Raw genomic sequence first — 20,879 nt, 5'->3', positions numbered from 1 at the left:
TGAGAACAAAGATAGTTCCTCATTTAAGCTGCTCCATTACTCATTTTATAAGGCAAAGAAGGAAGAGGACAGTGTCCTGTGTTTTTAGATGGCTGTTGAAATGAGTCAGAGTGACAGTGAGCAGCATACATTGAATTCTAGCTGGAAACACGATTTTTAGGCCCACCTTTAAGCCTGCCGTGAACGAATAAGGCTGGAAACCTATAGGCCCTGGAGAACAGGAGTCAGGAACCTGCTTTCCCTGATAGCTTCTTGATCAACGAAATAATCGATGTGTAGCCTACAGCCCTGAGCAAAGGCCTGGCAGCTCTGTGGCTGAGCCCTGGAGGGCTGAGCTGGGCCAGGGCTCCTAGCAGTGTGTTCAGGAGCACTGGGGGCCACAGTGGGTGCCAATCCAACCCTCGCTTTCTTTGTGAGTGTCTGACACGTCTGCAGAGACTGCAGGAGCCTGGCTGCCCCCTGAGTTCACTGTCCTGGAGCAAGCCTATGGGGGAATCACATGCCCCCCTCCCCGACTCTAGTGCCCATAGGGGACATGGAGGAGGGACCTGATTTGCAGTTAGGTTTTGTGTGCTGTTTGTGAGCTGGGTTTCCTCTTTGGGTTCCACAGTGCTGAGATCTGAGCCCGAGGCAGTTTGGGAAATTAATGATGAGATAGAGGTGGCTTTGCTGTGTTCCACATCCATCAGGCTGCTCCGCCTGGGGAGATGACCCCCTTGCTTGGGATGTTGGGCTTGGGTAGGGGTTCTAGAATGTCTCTCCTCCAGTAGGCTCTGCCTCCTTGGCTCCCTTGGTGCAGAGAGCAGCGCAGGGGCTTTGTTGAGGAGCAGCCCCTGTGGAGCTGCTCACAGGTGACAGGCTGTGGCTGAATGGTGGACAGCCCAGGTCGCCTACATTAGCATGGTGCAGTAGAGCCTTCTTACATGTTCCGTGGTTCCCACTGCCCTTTCTCATGGTCGGGTGTCCTGACTGTCTTGTGGCCAGACTATGCCAGTTTGATCAGCACCCTTTCCAGAACACCTGAAAGAGGGTCATAGATCGAGATGTTTGTCACCACTCCTGTCCGTTGCAGTCACGTACACGCTAGTGATCAGCTCATCCTTGATGCAATCTGAGGACCTCATCTGCTAGTCGTTACAGGGAGAGGAGGGACAATAAAAAGATGAAAGAGAGTGCCGTCTCTGGAAATGGCAGTTACTCATCATTGTACCAGTGGGCAGCCATATAGGGATAGGTTGGAGGAGAAAGGGGAAAGTGAATAAAAAGTGCTGACATTTGTGAGGCTGAGAGAAGAACAGAACCATCACTGCTGGTCAAGGTGGCCATCCAGTTAAAATGTTTACATCCTGTTTCACCCACGAGCTGGCCAGGATCATCTCATAAAGGGATAAACGTTGCTCCCAGAAAGAACGCATTCTCATCTTGAGTCACGGCTGTCTCATTTGATGTCAGAATTCTTAGGAGCTGCTCTGGCCAGGCGAAATGGCTCATGCCTGTAATCCCAGCACTTGGAAGCTTGAGGCCGGTGGATCACCTGAGGTCAGGAGTTTGAGACCAGCCTGGCCGACATGGTGAAACCCTGTCTCTACTAAAAATAGAAAAATTAGCCGGGCGTGGTGGCGGGTGCCTGTAATCCCAGCTATTTGGGAGGCTGAGACAGAAGAATCTTGCTTGAACCCAGGAGGTGGAGGTTGCAGTGAGCCGAGATTGCACCATTGCACTCCAGTCTGGGCAACAAGAGCAAAACCCTGTTTCAAAAAAAAAAAAAAAAAAATGAACTGCTCTTGGCTGGGTGCGGTGGTTCACACCTGTGATCCCAGTGCTTTGGGAGGTTGAGACAGGAGGATTGCTTGAGCCCAGGAGTTCGAGATTAGCATGGGCAACATAACAAGACCTGATCTCTTTAAAAAATTAGCCGGGCATGGTGGTGTACGCCTGTGGTCCCAGCAACATGGGAAGCTGAAGCAGAAGGATCACTTGAGCTCAGGAGTTGGAGGCTGCAGGGAGCCATGATGGCGCCACTGCACTACAGCCTGGACAGCGAAGCAAGGCCCTGTCTCAAAAAAAAAAAAAAAAAAAGTAGCCGAGCGTGGTGGCTTATGCCTGTAATTCCAGCACTTTGGGAGGCTGAGGCAGGCAGATCACCTGAGGTCAGGAGTTTGAGAGCAGCCTGGCCAACATGGTGAAACCCGTCTCTATTAAAAATATAAAATATTAGCTGGGTGTGGTGGCAGGTGCCAGCTACTTGGGAAGCTGAGGCAGGAGAATTGCTTGAACCTGGGGGGCAGAGGTTGCAGTGAGCTGAGATCGCGCCATTGCACTTCAGCCTGGGCAACAGGAGCCAAACTCTGTCTCAAAGAAAAAAAAAGCTATTCTCCAAACAGAACCTGTGCCCACCCACCTCATTATGGGGTGCGTCTCCCAGGGCTCTTGCAGCAGCCGCGGTGTAGGATTCAAGTGCTGTGAGGGAGCTGAGACACTGAGTGTGGCAGGGCCCTGTGCCGAGGGCACACACACACCCATCCTAACGTCTGCTGGGGAAGGTAGGGGATGCGTGTGCTTTGCTTTTCAACCAGGAAGATAATTTTTGTCCCCGAGGGGACACTCAGCAATGTCTGGAGACAGTTCTGGTTGTCACACCTGAGTTAAGGGGTGCTACTGTCATCTAATGGATGGAGAACAGCGATGCTGCTGAACATCCCACAGTGCACACACAGGACGGCCCCACAACACCAAGACCATCCGGCCTCAACTGTCAGTAGGGCCAACATCCAGAAACTCTGCGAGTTTGTAGGAAGCTCTAGATGCCCAAATCCCCTTTCATTTTCTCCTCGCCATGTAGGACAGTTTAGCTGGCCAGTACACAGGACTCTTTCATGGGGTCATGAGAGGAGATCTCACAGTATAAGGGTCAAGTACAAGGACTTTGCAGTCAGAATGACCTGCATTTCAGTCCCCACCCATCCTAGTGATGTGACCGAGAGCAAGTTTTGAGTTCTCAGTGTCCTGGTTTCCTCATCTTCAGAGTAGACATAGTAACATCTGTCTCAATTGACTTTGGAGTTTGACAGGCAATACATGGAAAGTCCTCCATTTCCATGTCACTCAGAGTGACTGTGCAAAAGATACTATTGTTGGCATCCATCATCATAGCAAGAAGAGTTACTGTGAACATGGATGAGCTCAGCATCTTGTGGCACTGGGCTGTGGTGAGGGACTCAGACAGCTTGATGACTGAGTTCGGGCCTCAGTGAGATGGCAAAGCTGTGCTTCTCTTGCTCCTTGGACCATGGTGACCTGTGAGGACCCCTGGGGGCTGCCTTCTCCACTGTTGCAGTTCAGGTAGCTAACGCCAAAGACCACTGTGATAGTGGACTCTGGGGTCCCCCTAGTGTCAAGGAAGGGACCTTGAGCTTTGGAATGCTCTGGGTAGAGTCTTGCCACCTGTAGGTGTGTTAACCTCATCATGCATTGTTTTTAGCACAACAAAATGGGATCATACTGACTTTATTATTGACGTAGTATTATGCCATTGTCAGGTATGTGACACTGCTGCTATTTTGCTGATTCTTCCAGATTTCCGTGAGGGTGGAAGGAAACCATATCATATCAGATGCCTCGCAGAGCACCAGGCCCACCGTGAAAGGTACGGCAAGCTACTTCCCTCCTCTTGCCCTCTTGCTGGAAATTCTTTCCTGTGAGATTTTCTCCTCTCCGCTCTCTGCCCCTTCTTCCATAGCCTACAGCTTCCTGTTGGAGTTCCTTTGATAATTTTGTTGCCTTACAACTTTGCAATGTCCAGTATGGTAGCCATGGGCCACATGTGGCTGTGGAGTGCTTGAAATATGGCCAGATATATTTCTATATCTGGATTGAGATGCCTTGTAGAAGTATAAAAATACATACTGGATTTCAAAAACTTAGTGCAGAAAGAAAGAATGCAAGATATCTTATTGATAATGTAATACGGTTTACATGTTGAAATGATCATTTGAATACTTGGAGTAAAATAGGATGTATTATTAAATGTAACTTCACCTGTTTTTCTTTGACATTTTCTTGTGGCTACTAGAAAATTGATAGATGGGTGTGTCTCCTTCACACTTACACACTTCTCTTGCTCAAGACCAGCCCTGCTTCCTTACTGGCTGCTCAGTCAGATGCCTCCTCTAGTTTAAGCTCTCCATCATGGGCCCACCCATTATGTGTCCATCTCATCTTCTCTGCCCAGTGTGGGTGCAGGCAGCTAGTGTTCCTGTACCTCCCACCCAGCTTTGCTTACGATGCTTGTCTTGAGTGCAGGCTGCCGAGCTTCTCATCTTTCTTTCCATACATTTGGAACCTCTCCTCCAGAAACACAGGGTACTTACCAGCTGGCAAGGAGCAGAGCTGCGGTTCACATTCATTTATGTCTTGCTCCAAACCCATGCCCGTAATAGACTACTCTCTCCAATTGCTTCGTGGATGTGAACACATAGTAAGTTCCTAGAGGGCAGGGACCATTTTTATTTCTTTCATATCTACTGTTCAAGGCCTTTCTAAAGCTTTTTTGAAAGAATTAAGATTTCTAGTCTCTTGCCCTTCCACTTTCTGCTATGTGAAGACATAGTGTTCCTCCCCTTTCCTCTCTGGATGATACAACAACAAGGTGACACGTTGGAAGGAATCAGAGAATATCCCTCACCAAATAATCAATCCTGCTTGTGCCTTAATCGTGAACGTCTTAGCCTGCCAAACTCATGAAGGTCATCATCATATACAGGCTGATTGATCTTGGACTTCCAAGCCTCCAGAATTCAAATCAGTGAATCTGGAAACATTTTATGGAGGGCGGGGCCAAGATGGCCAACTAGAAGCTGCAGTGTTTAGAGGCTCCCATCAGAAAAAAACCGTAATACGTGTGTGTGAATCCTTCACCAGCAACCAAGGTATCCAGGTTCTCTCATCAAAATTGACTAGAAGGCTGGTGTGACCCTTAAAGAGATGGAAGCACAATGTGGTGTGGCAGCCCACCTGAGAGCCACAAGGGGAAGGGGAACCCCCTCACCCCATCCAAGGGAGGCAGTGAGTGAACATGCTACCCACCCAGGGAAACTGTGCTTTTCCACGGAACTGTGAAACCCACAGATTGGAAGATCCCACGTGTGAACCCGTGCCATCAGGGCCTCGCGTCCCAACCCCGGAACACACAGATTCTTGCAGCCTCTCAGCTGGTATCTGCTTAAGCTTACTGAACTCTTGGGAGGAGGGGTGACCAGCACCTCCTGCAGCTGCCCGCTATGTAAGCCCTTTAAGGTCCTGGGGAGGGGCAGCAGCCAGCACTGGGACTCCCAACTGCCTAATGTGCTAAGCTCCCTGGGCGGGGGAAGGGCAGCACCCATTTCTGTAGCTCCAGGCTACGCTTTTCCCCTGCTAGAGCCAGGGAGGCTGGACAGCTTGGTCCCAAGTCTTGTCTCCACAGCCCAACACATCAGCTGTGGCAGCCTGCAGCCAGAGTGCCTCTTCAGGTCCAACTCCAACCCATCCTTCCTTAGTGGGGAGGGGGGGTCTCTGCTGCAGGATCTCCAATAGCTCTAACCAGAGGCTCAGGGACATAATTTGGATCTCCCTGGGCCTGAGCCCCTAGCGGGAGGGGTGGCCACAGTCTCTGCAGACCAGCAGACTTAGCTTTTCCTCCTCGTAGTTCCAAGGAATCTGGGCAGCCCAGACTCTCCACCAAGGGACGGAGTGCTCCATTAAATGGGTCCTGCTCCCCATGCCACCCAACTGTGTGAGACCCTCCAACAAGGCTTGTTAGATACCCTATACAGAAGTGATCCTACTGGCATCAGGTTGGTGCCCCTTGAGATCAGAGGTCGCAGAAGAAGGAGCAGGCAGCAATCTTTGCTCCTTTCCAGCCTCCTTGAATGACACCTCCAGGCACAGGAGCAAATCAGATGAATGAGGCCTGAAGTGAACCCCTAGCAAACTGCAGCAGCCCCTACAGAAGAAGGACCTGACTATTGAAAGAAAAACAATTAGAAAGTGATAACAGCATCAACAACAAAAATAGCAAAAATGTCCCCACAAAAACCCCATCCAAGGGTCACCAGCCTCAAAGACCGAAACTAGACAAACTCATGAAGATGAGAAAGAATCAATGAAAAAATGCTGAAAACCCAAAAGGCCAGAGTGCCTCTTCTCCTCCAAATGATCGCAATGTTTGATTGCTCCAAATGATAATAAGCTTTGAAATTTAGGCAGTAATTAATAGCCTACCAACCAAACTAAGCTTCATAAGTGAAGGAGAAATAAAATCCTTTCCAGACAAGCAAATGCTGAGTGATTTTGATACCACCAGGCCTGCCCTGCAATATCTCCTGAAAGAAGCACTAAATATGGTAAGGAAAAACTAGTATCAGCCACTGCAAAAACACACCAAAATATAAAGACCAATGACACTATGAAGAAACTGCATCAACTAGTGTGCAAAATAACCAGCTAGCATCATGATGTCAGAATCAAATTTACACATAACAATACAAACCTTAAATGTAAATGGGCTAAATGCCCCAATTAAAAGACACAGACTGGCAAATTGGATATGGAGTCAAGACCCATCGGTGTGCTGTATTCAGGAGACCCATCTTACATGCAAAGACACACACAGGCTTAAAATAAAGGAATGGAGGAAAATTTATCAAGCAAATGGAAAGCAAAAAAATACAGGGGTTGCAACCCTAGTCTCTGACAAAACAGACTTTAAACCAACAAAAATAAAAAACAAAGAAGGGCATTATATAATGGTAAAGGGAACAACTCAACAAGAAGAACTAACTGTTCTAAGTATATATGCACCCAATATAGGAGCACCCGGATTCATAAAACAAGTTCTTAGAGAACTGCAGAGACTTAAACTCCCACACAATAATAGTGGGAGACTTTAACACCCTACTATCAGTATTAGACAAAACAATGAGACAGAAAATTAACAAGGATATTCAGGACTCGAACTCACCTCTGGATCAAGTGGACCTAGTAGACATCTACAGAACTCTCTACTTTAACAGAATATATATTCTTCTCAGTGCCACATGACACTTATTCTAAAATCAGCCACACAATTGGAAGTAAAACACTCCTCAGCAAATGCAAAAGAACTGAAATAATAACAAACATTCTCTCAGACCACAGTGTAATCACATTAGAACTCAGGATTAAGACACTCACTCAAAACTACATAATTTCATGAAAATTGAACAGCCTGCTCCTGAATGACTACTGGGTGAATAATGAAATTAAGGCAGAAATCAAGTAGTTCTTTGAAACCAGTGAGAACAAAGAGACAATGTACCAGAATCCCTAGGACACAGCTAAAGCAGTGTTAAGAGGGAAATTTATAGCATTAAATGCCCACATCAGAAAGCTAGAAAGATCTCAAATCAACACCCCAACATCATTAAAAGAGCTAGAGAGGCAAGAGCAAACTAATCCAAAAGCTAGTAGAAGATAAGAAATAACTAAGATCAGAGAAGAACTGAAGGAGATAGAGACACGAAAAACCCTCCAAAAAATCAATGAATCCAGGAGCTGGTTTTTTGAAACAATTAACAAAATAGATAAACCACTAGCTAGACAAATAAAGAAGAAGAGAAAGAAGAATCAAATAGACACAATAAAAAATGATAAAGGGGATATCACCACTGACCCCACAGAAATACAAACTACCGTCAGGGACTACTATAAACACCTCTATGCAAATAGACTAGAAAATCTAGAAGAAATGAATAAATTCTTGCATGCATATACCCTACCAAGACTAAACCAGGAAGAAGTTGAATCCCTGAATAGACCAATAACAAGCTCTGAAATTGAGGCAGTAATTAATAGCCTACCAACCAAAAAAAGCCCAGGACCAAATGGATTCACAGCTGAATTCTACCAGAAATACAAAGAGGAGCTGGCACCATTCCTCCAGAAACGATTCTAAACATTTGAAGAGGAGGAAATCTTCCCTAACTTGTGTTATGAAGCCAGCATCATCCCAATACCAAAATCAGGAAGAGACACAGCCAGTATCATACTGAATGGGCAAAAACTGGAAGCATTCTCTTTGAAAACTGGTACAAGACAAGGATGCCCTTTCTCACCACTCCTATTCAATATAGTATTGGAAGTTCTGGCCAGGGCAATCAGGCAAGAGAAAGAAATAAGTGTTCAAATAGGAAGAGAGGAAGTCAAGTTGTCTCTGTCTGCAGACAATGTGATTTTATATTTAGAAAACTCCATCATCTCAGCCCAAAAACCTCTTGAGCTGATAAGCAACTTCAGCAAAGTTTCAGGATACAAAATCAATATGCAAAAATCACAAGCATTCCTTTAAACCAACAATAGGCAAACAGAGAGCCAAATCATGAGTGAACTCCTATTCACAATTGCTACAAGGGGAATAAAATACCTAGGAATACAGCTAGCAAGGGATGTGAAGGACCTCTTCAAGGAGAACTACCAACCATTGCTCAAGGAAATAAGAGAGGACACAACCAAATGGAAAAACATGTTATCCTCATGGCTAGGAAGAATCAGTATCATGAAAAGGGCCATATTGCCCAAAGTAATTTATAGATTCAATGCTGTCCCCATCAAACTACCATTGATACTCTTCACAGAACGAGAAAAAACGATTTTAAATTTCGTATAGAATCAAAGAAGACCCCGTATAGCCAAGACAATCCCAAGCAAAAAGAACAAAGCTGGAGGCATCACGCAGCTTAACTTCAAACTATACTACAAGGTTACGGTAACCAAAACAGCGTGATACAGGTACCAAAACAAACATATAGACCAGTGGAGCAGAGCAGAGACCTTAGAAATAACACCACACATCTACAACCGTCTGCTCTTTGACAAATCTGCCCAAAACAAGCAATGGGGAAAGGAACTGCTATTCAGTAAATGGTGCTGGAAAAACTGACTAGCCATATGCTGAAAACTGAAACTGGACCCCTTCCTTACACCTTATACAAAAATTAACTCAGGATGGATTAGAGACTTACCTGTACACATTTTAATCATTTTCTAGCTCACAATTACAGTTGATACTTCTCAATTCTCAATGAATTCTGTAGAGAAATTGTTTGCAACACCATACTTTGGAAATGACATTGGCAATTAAAGTTTTGGTCCAAGTTTGATAATGAAGAGTATTTGAAAGGCCAAAACTGATGGACGCTTTTGAGATGAAATAGACATTTGGGAAGAAAATGAGGGCAGGTTGTCTACTTCTTAACATTTATCTTTTTTTTTTTTTTTTTTTTGGAGACAGGATCTTGCTCTGTTGCCTGGGCTGGTGTGCAGTGGTGTGATCTCAGGTCACTGCGGCCTCGATCTCTGGGGCTCAAGTGATTCTCCTACCTCAGCCTCCCAAGTAGTTAGGATTACAGACAAATGCCACCATGCCTGGCTAGTTTTGTTTATTTTTTATAGAGATGGGGTCTCCCTATGTTGCCCAGGCTTGTCTTGAACTCCTGGTCTCAAATGACTCTTCTGCCTCAGCCTCCCAAAGTGTTGGGATTCAGACATGAGCCACCTTGGATTACAGGCATGAGCCACCATGCCTGACCTTAACATTTATCTTGACGACAGTGAAATCATTGATGTATGCCAAGGGGACTCCTTTTTCTAAATGGAAGCACACTGTTTTGGGTATCCATGAACTCATCATAGATATGAAGAGAAAGTTTGAAATGGCCACCAGCTGTCTGTGTTAGCACTTATATTTGTGTTACTCATGACCAATGTAGCTTTCAAGTTTATGACACATAGCACCCCCTGAGTTTAACTACTTGCTTGCTAATGTGTTTGGACATCACCGTATTTGTTATTTCAGGGTTCCTTTTGCTAATCGTTCTTGTGGGATTTCAGGCTTTCTCCGTGTAAGTCTTTTTTTTTTGAAATGGAGTCTTGCTCTGTCGCCCAGGCTGGAGTACAGTGGTGCAATCTCGGCTCACTGCAACCTCTGCCTCCCAGGTTAAAGTGATTCTCCTGTCTCAGCCTCCCTATTAGGTGGGACTAAAGACATGCACCACCACGCCGGGCTAATTTTTTGTATTTTTAGTAGAGACAGGGTTTCACCATGTTAGCCAGGCTGATCTCAAACTCCTGACCTCAGGTGTTCCTCCCACCTCAGCCTCCCAAAGTGCTGGGATTACGTGCCCAGCCAGTGTAAGTCTTGAAACACAGACACATGGTGCCTCTCCCGTGAGTCTTTCAGGGAAAGATTGAGTTCTGTGTCAGGTTGGAGTTTTTGTTCAAGTGACTAGACTGCTTCCTACCCCTCTTTATTTGAAAAACCAGCATGGTCTTCACTTTTTCCTTGAGCCTACAACAATGGGGTGCCTGTTAATGTGTTTCCAGGACCTTGTGTGGCTCCTGTGCTCTGCTTATTCTGAGAACAGAGCCTTGGGACTGTGCATTTTGAATACAGATGAAGGCGCCTGGAGGAGGTCTCCAGAGTCTCAGCACAGTTGAGGAAACAAACAAAGCATGCTACATGTGCAGGAAGATCCCTCATTAATTCCTATGATGACCTCTCTGCTTTTTTATTTTAAGTTAAAAGGAGTCAACACTTTGGGTTTTGTTAGACTGGACAAGGTGGCAAGTCATATGAAACTAACCCAGGCTGTTGCTTGAGTTTTCACTGAACTTAGACTCCACTGACGAGTATAGTCAAACAGAAACTCCCCTCCTGAGGTGGCCTGATGGTGCACTCCAGTGGTGGGTGCAGAAGGTTTGGAGGGACCCGCTTCCTGACTGGGGCAAGTTAACCTCTTTCTGCCATAGTTACCTCTTTGCACGTCCTAAGAGCACCTGCTTATCAAATCCTTGGGAGGATTCACTGAATTTGTGCACTTGTAATCCACATGGAAGGCTACCTGACATTAAGAGGTACCCAGTAAATTTTAGACTCTTGTTATTTTTGCCAGTTTGATTCAACAGATGTTTGTTCCCTGGACTAGTGTTTCTCAGCTGGGAGTGATCTGCGCCTAGGAGACATTTGGCAAAGTCTGGAGACATTTCGGGTTGTCACAACTTGGGGAGGGGGTGTTACTGGCATGCGGTGAATAGAAGCCAGGTGTATTAATCAGTTTTCTGTTGCTCTAAAGGAATACCTGAGACTGGGTAATTTTTAGGAAAAGAGGTTTATTTGGCACACAGTTCTACAGGCTGTTCAAGCATGGTGCTGGCATCTGCTTGGTTTCTTGGGAGGCCTTGCAACTTTTGCTCGTGGTGGAAGGCAAAGGGAGAGCAGGTGTGTCATATGGCAAAAGAGGGAGCAAGAGACAGAGGGAAGGCTAGGCTCTTAAACAACCAGCTCTTGCATGAACTGAGGGAAATCACTCAGTACCAGAGGGTAGGCACCAAGCCATGGTTCCTCCATGAACCAAACATCTCCCACTAGGCCCACCTCCATCAGTGAGGATTACTCCATTACACTTCGTTGTGAGATTTGGAAAGGATAGACATCCAAACTATATCACCAAAGACGCTGCTAAGCCTCCTACAGTGCATAGAGCAGCCCCCATAACAGGGTTACCTGGCCCCGGAGCGCCAGTAGTGTTGAAGTTCAGCTACCCTGTAGTTCACTTGCTTACTGTGTGTAGGAAGACCAGAGGCCAGGTAAGAAAGCAACAACCACAAGTCCCCCTCACACCCAAAACCAGAAAACCCCACATAACACTGACGGTTTTTTAATTTGCAGGAGATTGAGTCTTAATCCAATAGAAGACCTTTATTTCCTTGCTAGTTAAAGAGAGGTTTTTCCTGGTTCATTGTATTTGTTGCAATTAGTTTTTATTGACCAGGAAGACCTTTCTAGGGTTCATGTGTGTTTCTTGGGTTTGCCATGTTTTGTTCTCCAAAGCCCTAGGAGGATTCCCCGGTTATAGAGACTGTGTTAGATTTTTGACATTTTATTTTATTTTTTGTTTTGTTTTAAATGATTTCTTTTGATTAATTACAGACTCACACTGCATTGCAAACATAGTGCTGTCAGATCCCGGTGGTGTGCCCTTTACCGGCTTTCCCCAAGGGTGGTGGCATCTCACAGGATCATAGAGCAGGAAAACCCAGGAAATCCACGTTAGTGCAACACAGTTACCTAGCCTTGGAGCCCTTACTTGGATTTCACCCTTTTTCTGTGTACTCATTTGTGAATTACATGTTAAAGATGAGAGTCAGTAATATATTTCCAAATGTCAACAGAACATAAATTGAGCAGAAGAGTTTATAATGAGACAGAGGACTGAGCAGAAGAGCTCATAGCGAGCCAGGGCTAACAACCTGGCAAGGAGCTCCTTGACTTTCTTGGAGGCCAATGTGTGGGAGCGTTGGTGACAGTCCCCAGGAAGCCAGATGTTATCGGGAATTAAAATGATATGTGTGTACTGCTCATGTGTATACGGGGCATGCTCCTTTTGTTTCTGATGCTGAAATAAGACAAATCATTTCCCTTTTGAGCTCCAGGTAGACTGATGGAGAGGGGGAAACAGCACCTACTTACTGCAACCTGAAATCCTTTGCCTTGGGTCCTCTTACTAAGTTCCTATAGTTCTTATTTTGTAAACTGATAAAACAACTTTTCTCCTTCAAGTCATGATCATCTTGTGTTTTATATTAATTAACCCCATGTAGACCTCATAGACCTCCCTTTGGAATTCCTCCTTTTGATCTGCTTGGCCTGTTTGCCAGTTAGTCACCTTACTAAGAGAATCAAAATGTAAATTCATGATAGATAGGAACCCGACATTGTCAGCACAGGATGTGGCAGAATGATTTTCCTTTCCCACCTCTCACTGTGAAGGTGTTGAGATTGGAAATGGTGAATACCCCAGAGTTCTGTAACTGACTGTGGAGGAAGAGGTGGCAGCCCTTGACCTCAGCAGTGGAGCCACATCATTGAACATTCCCATCCAGGAATCAGGACATGCGCTGGTCAAGAATTCAACGCAGTTGCCTTTGGTTAGGGGATTGAGAAGCTCTTCTTGTGAGTGAGGCTTGGAGTGAAATCGCAGAAGCCTGTGTGATTTGTAGAAACCGAAGCCAGGCTTGTTTGCTGCCTTGCACAAGGGAGATATGATAAGACCGGGAATTTATTTGTGAGCATCATCAGTGCCAAGGAGCCTGTCTAACATTTATAGAGGCTTTTGGGCTAAATGGAAAAGGGCTTGATCTGTCTGTGGAGACAGAAAGTAGTTGAGTGGTTGCCTAGGACTGGGGGTTTAGGCAGGTAAGAGGTTGTCACTGCTAAAGGGTACAGGGTTAATGGAAATTCTTGAAATTGATTGTGCTGATGGTGGCTGCACAACTCTGCAGGTACTAAAAGCTGTTGAGTTATACTTGAAATGGGTGAATTATATGGCATGTGATTTATATCTCAATAAACCTTTCAAAAAAGGGTTCGGGACCGCTGTTTCTGTACATGTCCTCAGAATACCTCCTGTACTCTAGTGTGGTCATGGCTGGTTTGTGTGCACGGACACAGTGTCAGTGTCATTGTGGAGATAGCAGTTTCAGATTGACTGGTTCTGGAAAATGTGTCCCTGCCTGTTATCTCCACATTGCCACAGTTAGAAACCAAGGGTCCATAACAAGCAGTGAAACCGTGGTTGATATCAGAGGAAGCGGATAGTGTCCTCTCTTTTATATTTTTCTCTGTTCACTCCCTCACCTCCTTTGCCTGCTTCCTTCTCCAAAATTAAAACAAAAGAGAGAAAGCAAGAGATAAGTGGCTGAGCTGAATGTGCTCCATCCCTTTAGAAGAGAGGAGTACACATACTGGAGGGAAGATAAGCGAAAATGCAGCCATTCTCAAGGGTCAGCCTGGATAGAGATAAAGAGAGAGCCACAGGCACACGGGCCAAGCGTCAGCTCCTCAAGTATCCATCTCATTATTCAGGGTTGGGGAAATATTTGGTACCTCAAGTCCTCTTTATCTTCGCTGATGAAACTGACATAGATGATTTCGGAGCATTTAGGAAGAATGCAAGGGAAACTGACAACACACTTGATGCAGTCGGGTAACCAATCTTTGTGTGGCCCTCCAATGACTCTTTCTTGCTTGGAAATTATTGGAAGTCCATAGTTTTAAGTCATTGGAATGACTGTCCCCTTCATAAAGCATGATGTAGCAAAATGGAAAGCATACTTCTGGTGAAATGTGTTTTTCAAAAAAAGCTTATGACATTGAGGAGGTCATTTCATATTTCCTGGTATTCAGCAATTTTGCCATGAGCTTTGTAGAGTTGGCCTGGTACTTAGTTCAAATAAGAAAGGAATTACTGAAATTGCACATCATGTTAAAAACCATCAGGGTTTTGAGTCCTGAGACATGTTATCTAAACATCTGCCTTGCTATTTTGTCACAGCCCAACATACGGACTGTAAAACATCTTCATTATGAACTAAGTACTACACAGTTTCTGGGAGAGCAGAAGAAACGTGGTAGGAAGGAACCACCCAGGGTGGGTAATGACAGAGCAGAGATAGTCAGACAGGACCAGAGACAGGGCAAGGAAAGGCAAGAGGAAGAGCCTGCAGGAACCAGTTTCTTGGACATTTGAGAGCTGGACCTGCCAAGAGGGAAAGGCCAATGTCTTTGTGTGTTCTTTGAGGAAACCTGAGTGGCCTGCCCTGCCTTTGACCCTCTGCTCTTTGACTGTGGATTCCTTCCCATGCACCTGTGTGTTCTCAGGGTTGCGGTCAGATCCTTAAACGGACACCAAACCCTGACCTCTGAGGCCTGGGCAGGAATGTAACCCAGCCTCAAGGGAAGATAAAGACAGAAAGAATAAATATAGCAGGGACCTTTTTCAGGAATCTGCCTTCTGCAGGGCAATGCTCTAGATGCATTTGAGCCAGCATAGCAAATCCACATCACTAGAAAGACTCTTCCCATTTTACAAGTTGGGAAACTGAGGCCAGGGCTATGACAAGTGCCAGGTCCCCAAACTCTGAACTGCAAATAGAGCTGAATGGTGGCAGGTAGGCCAGTGTGATTTTAAATACATGTGCTTTTCAGGGCACCCTCGTGCTTCTCCAAATGCCAGAAGCGTTTCCACAATAATTCATAGCACCATTCAGTCAAGATTCTGCAGTACAGTGCTCTGGGGAGTCCATGAGTGGACGGTCCTGTGGGTAGAAGCCGCGAGCTGAAGATAGTTTTACATGTTTAAAGAGTAAAAAAGACGGGGAGCAGTGGCTCATGCCTGTAATCCCAACACGTTGAGATGCTGAAGAGGGAGGATCACTTGAGCCCGAGGAATTCAAGAACAGCCTAGGTAATATAGCAAGACCTCATCTCTACAAATAAAATTAGCCAGGCATGGTGGCAGTGCTCCTGTAGTCCCAACTACATGGGAGGATTGCTTGAGCCCAGGAGTTCGAGGCTGCAGTGAGCCATGTTCGTGCCACTGCACTCCAGCCTGGGCAACAGAGCCAGATCCTGTCTCCAAAAAAAAAAAAAAAAAAAAAAAAAAAAAAGGCAGTACGTTGCGTTGTTGATACATGGAAATGATGTGATATGCAGATAAAGTTTTACTGGAGCTCCGCCATGCCCATTCATGGACATATTTTCTGTGGTTGCTTTTTCACTACAAGGGGTGTTGGCAACCATTGCAACAGGCACTGTATGTCTAGCAGAGCCTAAGATACTTGCTCTCCTGTCCTCTGCAGAGCTAGCGTGTAGTTCTGAGTGCTTGAAGGCACGTACCACCTGAGGTGTGACTTGGACTTTCACCTCTCCTGAGCCCTTCTTCATTTCCATCCTATTCTCATCTCACCTTGCTTAGAGAAGCCTGGTATTTCACAATTAGAGAGTCATTTACTTGATATGAAGTCTTGTCCCAGTTAAAGTGCCAGTAGCCCTGGGAGAAGTAATACATTAAACCTTATCAGTTATTTATACCTCCGAATTGGAAGGGATTGTTGCTGACTTTGTCCTGTAACAGCTACGACCAGAGGACAGAGCTCAAGCGCTGTTGCATGAAATCAGGAAGGTGTGGGTCACCTCTGTGCAGGGTGAAGGAAGAGAGGAGACTGGGTTATCTGCATGATGACCTTTATTCATGGCCTTTTCTGCATCCTCCTCAGTCACCCAGAAATTGGGATTGTTGGTGACAAGGGTTACAACCAAGCACCTCTCTGGGAATTGGTGTTGACTTCAGAGTGCCATTTAGCCTGAAGACACTCCTTACCCCATTATCATAGAACCAGAGTGGTGGCCACATGTGCAGACTGTCCATGCTGATGCTGATGTGTAAGGCAAGGCCCATAGGTAGGAGGTGGTAGAGCTGGGATTTTACATGGACAGCCTTCTGCTCCCCTGATGCTTAGCTACATTCTAGTGCCTTGTGTGCAAAGTCAGCATAACATACATATGAAGGGTGCTGGCCCATTTCCTGCCTTTGCGTTCACTATTTTAGATGGTTGTGTCTCCTTGAGCCTGGACTAGGGAGATAACACAAGAAGGAGAAGCCAGGTGGTTTCTGTCTCGTCCATGGTACATGGAACATGTTCCCCTCAGTAATGTTACGGTTGAGACACGGAATGGCACAATGTACAGTTACCACCATATTGTACACACACACACACACACACACACACACACACATATATGTATTTTATTTTAATTTTTTTTAGAGACAGAGTCTTGCTCTGGTGCCTAGGCTGGAGTATGGTGGTGCGATCATAGCTCCCTGCAGCCTCGAACTCTTGGGCTCAAGCGATCCTCTCACCACAGCATCCCAAAGCACTGGGATTACAGCTGTAAGCCACCTGGCCCGGCCTACTTGTATATTTTTCATGGCAAATGTACATTTCAGTTATGTTGTGGGCTTTAAAAAGCCTTTCTAGGCTAGTTGGGAATTTGACCCTGTTTTTTACAGCATAGTTTTTAGGAGAAAAACATTTCTGAGGAAGTAACAAAGGAAGACTTGGGCTGTATCCCATTTGTAATTTAGAGACCACTCTCATTTCAAAATTTCTTCTCTCAGCATGTTTTCGTTTTGAGGCATGAAGTCGGCAGGCAGTGAGTATCTTTTTTACAGTGACTCTGGTGTCTTTGGGAAGCAGCTTCCTTCATTTGCCTTTCCACGTTTTCTTTCTTGACTTCTCCAGGCATTCAGCTGCAGGCATATACCTCTGTTGCTGGGGGAGTGGCAAGGAGAGGGGGTTGGAGGAGCAGGGATAAAAATTAGCTAGAATTCAGAAACAGCAGTGACAGCGCAGATGATTTTTCATGCTAACCTACTTTAAAAGCTGCCAGAACAATTGTGGAGTAGGAAATCTCTCATTTCTCCAGCCCTACTCTTGACAAGATCTAAAAATAACTTCGAAGAGATGGGCATGTGGCCCTTTGATCTCCTTGGCCTGGAGTATTTCTTGGTAGGAACAGAGCTTACGGGAAGGTGTTCTTCAGCAAGTGTTCTGGCAGTCCGAGTTGCAGGCGGGGTTGATTACTGTAATCTTCCTTCGCCATTGAACGATTTCATCTGCCCCTGGTTTCCATTACTTGCTGCTCTAAATATTCCTCTCCCCGCACCTTCCTTTTATGTAGCCACAAACTGGAATATGTGCATGGAAGACCCAAAGGAGACAAATCACACTTGGACTCCAGAACCTTGGTGCTGGATTTAGCGGCTATTTACCAAGTACCTCTTCTGCCAGAATAAGTAGCACAGATCTTTGACCCCCAGAGGGACTGTGGTCTAATTGGAAGACACAAGGCAGAGGTGTAAAAAGGGAGCTCTGGAGATAGGAATTTGAAATGGGGCTGAGAGCTGATAAAATGGCCTGGCACTAGAGGCCAGGGAGATGGGAGGAGGAGGAGTTCCTAGGAAAGGTGTCCCCTGAGAGATTCTGAAGAGTGAGCAGAGATTAACAGGAGAGGTGAGAGGAGGCCTAGAGTTATCAGGGCTGCAGAGGTGGCCTTGGCACGTAGAGGTCATCGTATCCACGTTGGCTTCCAGGATAGGGGCAGTGCATCTGCGGCTGAAGATGGAATAAACGGGATAGTGGCTAAAAAGATAGGGGTATTGGGGGACATTTCTCCTGGGAGAGGTCCTCCTTGCAGATGAGGGGAAAAGTAGAACAGTACTTGACGGGGAGGCTGGTGTCGGGGAAGGATTTTTTTATGCCAGGGGAGACTTGTGGTTGAGTTAAACAGGTTCTAGAGGGCCAGGTATGGTGGCTCATGCCTGTAATCCCAGCATTTTGGGAGGCCAAGTCAAGAGGATTGCTTGAGCCCAGGAGTTGGAGGCCAGCCTGGGTAGCAGCAGCATAGAGAGATCCTGCTTTTACAAAAAAATACAAAAATTAGCTGGACATGGTAGCACGCACCTGTAATTCCAACTACTTGGGAGGCTGAGGTGGGAGGATTACTTGACCCCAGGAGTTGGAAGATGCAATGAGCTGAAATTGTGCCACTGCCCATCAGCCTGGGTGACAGAAGGAGACCCTGTTTCTAAGGGGAACGAAAAAGAGGTTCAAGAGATAAGATAAAGAATGAGGAGAGAGGGCATATTTTTTGCAGGAGGGAAATTTTGAGGGTTTAGCCTTAGAAAAGGAGCAGTAGAGACAGATGGAAAGGTCGTAATGTGGAACCTTTGGAAGCAGAAAGGAAGATGATTTCTCTTAAAAGTTTTGCCTAGAGATGACTAATGTAAAGGACTTTAGTGTTCTAAGGGAGAAGAGAAAGCCAGAGGTGGTGGGTCCAGTGGATGCAGGAACTGACCCAGGCTTTCAGATTGTACATTGGGGAGCAAAGAATATGTGCTTGGGGGTGGGGACGTGCCTGGCCAGGGCCAACCTCCCTCCTCCCATGACCCCTACGTAGAATCAGAGTCGCCTCATTTAGTGCACCTGAGTCAAGGTCTTCGGTTTAAGAGCGTATTTGAACTCATTAAAGTCATTGCTTGGTATCCTTAGGGGATTGGTTCCAGGACCTCCTGCGGATACCCAAATGTTTGCACACGCAAATCCTGCAGACCACCCTGCAAAACCCACTGATAGGAAAAGTTGGGCCTCTGTGTCTGTGGGTTTTGCATTCCATCCCATGGATACTGTATTTTCCATCCGAATTTGGTTGTAAATGCAGAACCTGCCCATAAGGAGGGCCGATTGTATTTATTGAAAAAAATCTGTGTTGTTCAAGGGTCGGTTATAGTTTGAATTACAAAAAGCAAGCAACCAAACAAAAACCCCAGAAACCAAAGCTTGAAAAACCAGTGGACTGGAGCATAAGTCAGAACAGACTAAAAAGACTACACCCCCAGTGGAACTTTCTATATAGTCTGGTAGCCATATCTAGCTATGAAGCATCTGAAATGTGGCTCATGCAACAGAGGAATTGAATTTTAAATTTTATTCCTCTTAAATATATATTTTTGTCTTTCTTCTTTTTTGTTTTTTTCCCCTGAGATAGGGTCTCACTCTGTCACCCACGCTGGAGTGCAGGGTCGCGATCACGGCTCACTTAAGCCTTGACCTCTTGGGCTCAAGCGATCCTCCCACTTCAGCCTCCCAAGTAGCTGGGGCCACAGGCATGAGCTACCATGCCCGGCTCATTTTTTAAACTGTTGTAGAGATGGAGTCTCACCATGTTGCCCAGGCTGGTCTCAAAACTCTTCGTCTCAAGCAATGCTTCCACCTCGGCCTCCCAAAGTGCTAGGATTACAGGCATTGAGCCACAGTGCCCAGGCTAAATACGTATTTCAGTAGCTCCATGTGGGGAAGTGTCTTGGACAGAACAGGTTAGCCCGTGAAACTGTCTGGGCTCTGAGTGAGAGGGAAGGATGAGAGTTCACAGATGATCCCAGCGGGCTGGTTCCGGAAGTGAAACCTGCAAGTACCCTGGCTTGGGGAAGGCTGACCATGGCAAGTGAGAGGAGCTCTCTGAAGGCCAGGGCCTGGCCGAGGAGAACAGGGCCAGTGCTCACGTCTCCCACACCCCAGAACTTGGTGTGCTGGCTTCCAGCCTTGTGTGTTTCTCCTTATGACTGTAAATGCCAGGAGGGTTGGGACTGCGTGATTTTTCTTCTTGCTCGGATTCAGACCTGCAGCTGCTCGAGAGTTCTTTGCTAATTAGTGAAGGAAAACTGGCTTGAAGGAGAAGCAGTTGAAGTGGAATTTATTGTCCCCGCTTCTCTGCAGCAGAAACGCCTTGTCCCTCCTGCCTCAGTTGAACTCATTTTCTCAGACTCCCACCTTTGAATGGAGGCTTTTTTCGGGCTCTCCATCTCCAGCGGGTCTGTTGACATTTCCTCATGGGAAAGGAAAAGACCATCTGAAAGTTTCCATCTGTGCACAAGGTTTTCTGAACATGTGGACAACGTGGGTTTAATTTTGTGAGGTCAGCAAGAGTTCTTGTGGTTTGGGATTTAGTAAAAACTGTAGGCTTTGTATGGGAAGAAAATCTCTCTCACTTCTGTCTTCTATTCTTCACTCTCTACACAGGCTCTCCACTTGTCTTTAGTGCTAAAAACACAAACAAAGCATTATGTTAAAAAAAAACCCAAACCCAAGTCCAGTAGCTGATTGCCCTGCTGTGGCTTTTCTCCCCTCATCGTCATTCTTCAAAGAAAGACTCCACTCCTCTCAGCTGTCACCCTTTCACCCTTCACTGCACGCCGTCTGGCCTCTGCCCCCACTTGAAAGAAGCACTCTTCCCAGGGTACTTGGGAACTCGGAACTGTGAGCCCCCAGAGTCTGCCCAGCCCCTCTGTCCCTGCCTTTCAAGCAACAGCTACTGCTGCTGTGACCTGGGGTGCCCCTTTCCCTGGGCAGCATTACCCACACCGGGCCACATTGGGCCATGTCACTGGTACTGGGCCGGGTCACCCACA

At 46.1% G+C, this 20,879-nt stretch overlaps 1 protein-coding gene across 6 annotated transcripts in view; it reads left to right on the top strand.

Moving 5' to 3' along the window:
• The window catches only part of TBL1X (transducin beta like 1 X-linked), a 247,265-nt gene that overhangs the window by 37,109 nt on the left and 189,277 nt on the right, over window positions 1-20,879 (top strand). For all 6 annotated transcript variants that reach the window (XM_012433976.2, XM_012433979.2, XM_012433981.3 and 3 more), the window contains exon 2: window positions 3,577-3,646. The gene's annotated coding sequence lies outside the window, so the exon portion shown is untranslated. The remainder of the gene's footprint in view (window positions 1-3,576; window positions 3,647-20,879) is intronic.

This window comes from Aotus nancymaae, unplaced genomic scaffold, assembly GCF_030222135.1.
Source record: "Aotus nancymaae isolate 86718 unplaced genomic scaffold, 86718_ANA_hifiasm-v0.15.2.pri h1tg000058l, whole genome shotgun sequence".
NCBI classification, from domain to species: Eukaryota; Metazoa; Chordata; class Mammalia; order Primates; family Aotidae; genus Aotus; species Aotus nancymaae.
Note: the sequence above shows the minus strand (reverse complement) of the source record. Positions and strands in the feature narration are given on the sequence as shown.